This window comes from Onychomys torridus, chromosome 14 (genome assembly GCF_903995425.1).
Source record: "Onychomys torridus chromosome 14, mOncTor1.1, whole genome shotgun sequence".
Taxonomy (NCBI): Eukaryota; Metazoa; Chordata; class Mammalia; order Rodentia; family Cricetidae; genus Onychomys; species Onychomys torridus.
This window is the reverse complement of record NC_050456.1, coordinates 61,297,116-61,302,210: the sequence shown is the minus strand read 5'-3', so window position 1 is coordinate 61,302,210 and position 5,095 is coordinate 61,297,116. Positions and strand designations below refer to the sequence as shown.

General features: G+C 35.9%; 1 non-coding gene across 1 annotated transcript; it reads right to left on the bottom strand.

Moving 5' to 3' along the window:
* Window positions 1-519: 519 nt before the first annotated feature.
* On the bottom strand, window positions 520-684 carry LOC118595959. Its single transcript, XR_004946638.1, has one exon. It is a non-coding gene; the product is annotated as a U1 spliceosomal RNA (small nuclear RNA).
* Window positions 685-5,095: the final 4,411 nt, after the last annotated feature.

Below are 5,095 nucleotides of genomic sequence, written 5' to 3'. Positions count from 1 at the left end.
ACTGAGAATCCATAACCTCACCCAGCCTTAAGATTCCAATTACATTCTATTCCCTATTATGAACATTCAATAGATTTACTTAGTTAGGAATAACACATTTCTATACTGTTGATCATGATCTGCCATTAAATGGTGCATATTTGGCATAATATAGAACAGTAGTTTGAATTTTTTTCAATTAAAAAATGTTTTCACCACAGTTCACTTTCAAAGTGAATACTGCTAGGTTTGGGTTAAGTAGCCTGACATGGAAATGTTCTAAAGAATTACAGAAAATCTTCCTGAAATTGAGTCTGGAGAAATGGTAATCCTAAATCATTATTATGAGAGATAAATATAAGGTAAGTGATTTAATATTTCAATACCAATTATTTATTAAAAGTATTTCATGTGAAATATATCTTACAAATGTGATCCCATGGATACTGGTTATAGGTATGCATTTAATGCAAAACACTTATTTTAACGTCTTGGTTAAATTAGTAATACTTAAGCTTCTAATTCTTTTTTTTTTAACTTCAGACAAGAGCATGAATGCAGTCTCCCACTACCACAGATTATGCAGTAGAGCGTTTCCGGCATTTGGGGAAACCACAGGGTCAGCACAGCTGGAGTGCAATAGATATGCCTCTTCCTGTGATCACCATTTTCATGATAGTGTTATCTCCTGTGCTGTGTAAAAATTGTTTCTAACTTTTACCACTTAAAGCACATATTTTCAATTTTATGAAGTTTAGAATTTTAATTCTTTACAGAGCTTTTTTTTTGTAATAATTAACAATTTTTTTTTTTAAAGAAAACTGGTAGGATGGCTTGTTTCAATGGACATGAAAAGGACAAAACCATTTGAGGATTCTTGCTTCTTTTGTCTTATGATAAACAAGATCATAAGCTGCTTATAGCAAATGATCTGGGAGGCTCAGATTGCTCTGCAGCTCTCTTCTATGGATGTCTTCATATCTATCTATATCTATCTATATCTATATCTATATCTATATCTATATCTATATATATTCTTTTTTTTTTTCAAGAGGGAAATCCTAAGTTTAATTATCCAAAATCCTTATTGTATTTCTTTTCCTATGTCCGTATGGCATATTAGGACTGCCAAGAAACTATGAAAGTCTGTTTTAATTACTGTCAGAATCAAAGCCAGATCCTAGAGAGAGCATTAATGACAGATATTAACACGTTCTTCTTACAGGGAAAGAGTCCAGCATCGACTTCTCTCTTTTCTACTTTTAACATCTTCCTCTGTTACAGAGATGGGTGTGCATGCAAAGGGAGGATGTGAGGAGGTCTCAGGAACATTAGAACAATGACAAAAGTAGCCAGAAGATGGTAGTTCTGTGGGAAATACTTTGATAACTAGGCTTTGTTAACTGGGACTATCTCAGACTGAGGAGGGGCCAACAGAAAACCCTGGTAGCCTTTCATTTCTTCTTCTTTTTTTTTTTTTTCATTCATTTTTGACACCAGTCACACATCCTCCTCCAGCCCTCTCCCCCAGCCTTCCCCTGTCAATCCACCTCCCATTCCCTTCTCCTAAAAGGTAAGGCCTCTCATGGGGACTCAGCAGAGCCTGGTATATTTAGTGGAGGCAAGTCTGAGCCCCTCCCCCTGCATCAAGGCTGTGCAAGGTGTCCCACCATAGGTAATGGGCTCCAAAAAGCCAGTTCGTGCACCAGGGATAGATGCTGATCCTACTGCCAGGGGGCCACTGAAGCAGATCAAGCTACACAACTGTCTTCTTTATGTGGAGCCTAGTCCAGTCCCAAGGAGGCTCCTATAGCTGATGGTCTAAAGTGCAGCAGAATTGTTAGAAGTTCTTATTAATAAAATCAAACCTGAGGCCAGTTATTGGGGTGAGTGCTGGAAGATCAGAGACACAGAACAAGCCACATCTTCCTCACCTCACCAGTTCCTCAGCTGGTCTTGTTTCCTCAGACTACAAGCTTCTGAGTCCTCATCCAAACGAATCTCAGCTGAACTGTGCTGCTCCAAAGCCCGAATGCTTAACCAGCCCTAAAGAAAGAATCACATTAAATTCCCACTTCACCCAAGCTATCAAACAGTGGCTTTAAAATTTAGAAAGCCCTAAAAATCTGATAAATATAGTTTTATTCTGTTTATTCACAGAAATTAATAGGTGTGATACAAAATCCATCATCATATCTAGAGACATAAATAATTTTGTATAAAAGAAATCCCACAGTTCAACCCTACACAAAAGTATCCATGCAAAAGAAAAAGAAAAACCTGTGTACATTTACATATACATATGTAAGTATGTATCCCTGAATTCAACAGTGGAAGCCATAAGGAAGTCATGATCTGATTACTATTGATCAGGAGTCATCATAGATATTTCAGCTAGGGGGAAGAAACAGAGGACACAACACAGGTGACTCAAGATGAAACAGGACAAATAAAATTTCATGTGGTAAGGCTAATATAAAAATCAGTAGAAATTACTAATGAGTCCTATTTTTAAATGAAAAAATATTGTTTTGAAACTTACAACAAGACATATCTATCTCTGGATTGTTATTTCTATGAAGTCACAGGTCAGGAACAAATATGAAAGTGAGTGTTACAGAATATAGTATGAAAGTTTTTATCATGTATCTCATTTGTTTGTTGAGATTGTCAAAGTGATTATGACTGAAAATCCATGCTACAAAGTTTCAAACGCTGAAGCACAGTCCAGCCTTATATTTGATCTACTAGTCTTCTACTGTCAATTTCCTGATTAAATGCATTTGGAAGAGGAACAGTGACTTCATGTGAAGGTTTGAGGCACAGGTCATCCTCAAAGTGTTCTTTGGAACATAATCCAGCCTGTAATCTCTAGGGCACACAGTAATATAGTATCATAAGAAAGCAAAGGACTGCCTGAAATAAATAGACAATTTCAGTGCATCCTTTACCTGTAACTGTGTGAACTGGATCATGCTGTGATGTTTTTGGCTATAATTATCAAAAGCTGTTTGTTTAAGGTAATTTCAAAATGCACTTTTTAATTGTAAGGGTATTTTTCTTTTTTATTGCTTGACTTTTCTTTCTATTTTCCTTCTTATGTAAAATCAACACCTTTTGAGGGGAAACTCACAATTTCCTCCAGATGATTAAAGAGTAACAGCTTCACAGGTCTATGCATCCATGGAGGTGTCAGAATCCTGTAAATGGAAAACAAACAGCATGTGGTATGTACTTGGTTTTGTAATGGTGGACTCTCTCTCTCTCTCTCTCTCTCTCTCTCTCTCTCTCTCTCTCTCTCTCTCTCTCTGTGTGTGTGTGTGTGTGTGTGTGTGTGAGAGAGAGAGAGACAGAGATACACACAGAGAGGCTTTATTTTGTGATTGTTTTTCTTCTATGGTAGAAGAAACAGTGGGATATGCACTATGAACATGAAGGGAATTATTTTGAGGATGTAAATATTAAGGGACATCATATCTTACCTTGGCTATTCACTTATAGTGGAGCAGCTCTTATGAAGAATGAAGGTAGATATCATAATTCCATAAGTACTTTTGAAATTAAAATGAGTTTTTCAGATATTGTTCTTTACTAAAACATTGATCTAATCCATTTTCTTCACCTTACCCTTTTTGTATAGTTACACAGGCAGTTTTACATTAAAAAGAATGTAGAATGTACATTTCATTAAAAAATCCCCCATTGCTAGAGTTATTCATATATTTTTCTGATCTTTAGAGGTCATCTTTTCCATGTGAATGTGTTTTGGTTATGTTTTGCATACTGTGTGACTTCTCTTAGCTTAATTGCAAACAGAAATATGTTCAGAAAGTTTCAAACATGTGGAATATACAGTCGAATGCATTATAAATAACATTTTAATAATTCCAGTACCACTAGCCTTTGATTTTAATACTCTTGAATTTATATTTTGCATTTACTAAATAATATTTAATTATTCACTAGTGATAAGTGAGGGAAATATAATTTTTAAACCAGTTTTGGTATGGGTCAAATAATATTAAAATACCACCTCTTCAATATACATCATCCTGTACATTGCTTACAATTTGACTGTGTATCATTAATAGTATTTGACTTAACAGAATTACAAATGCAGGCATCATTTTGGTGACACTTAAGATACCATGCTATTATCTCCCTTACCTAAATAAAGAAACCCAAAATTATTATTCCCATATCAATATGTGGATACACAAGTTTTGACTTGCTTCCACGGCAGGTAATATCAGGTAGCAACCATCAGGATCACAAATAGCCTTGAAACATCATATTCTCCCCAATGAGATGATGTGGACTTCAGGCTGTTTCTTGCCTCTTGACTAAGATAGCACATTTTGCCTCTCCATTTTCCTTCAAAATAGAAGGCTTTTATGATATCCCTCAAGTGTTCTCTACTTTGTTATATTTGTGAGGAACCTCCTGTCTTTCCTATGGATGTCCTTTCTCTCTCCTTGACTTTGGGCACTTCTGGGGTTGTACTTCTCCCTAATCTCCAGGCTCTACTTATACTTAGCAAATATTCTCTGAGCACCCTGTGAAAAAGTAAATTATTAAGCCTGTCTGTAGCACACATTTTATGCTGTATCAGGAGACAAGAAACCTTCTTGTCACCAGAGACAAGGATACTCCTAGCAATCCTATGCAAAAGATTCTGACCCTGAAATGGGAAAGATGAAGAATTCTTGTCATAGTCTAGGGAGTCACCCTCTGAATTAAAGCTGCAGAAAAAAAATAGTTATTGCTCATCATCCTCTAGTTTGCCAGTGTGTCTCCATTACTTTACTGTAATTGTCCCCTTTTCACATGACTATATAAGCACTTTGGTTTGAGCCCTCCACAGGGTCTTGTCTGAGTGCTTCCATCTGATTTTAAAAATCTGTATATTTTCCCTCCAATAATTTGTTGTTATTTCAATATGATTTCCAGATCAAGTCAGAGACCTCAAGAAAGTCAAATTTTCTCTAACCATTTCTCCATGCCCTGTGTATCTTTACTGCTTTATACATCCTTACATTAAATTCTCATGATATGCAATTCAGGTCTGTCATGGAGTTTAATTGAACCTGTAATATGCTAAAGAAGCTAGACTCCG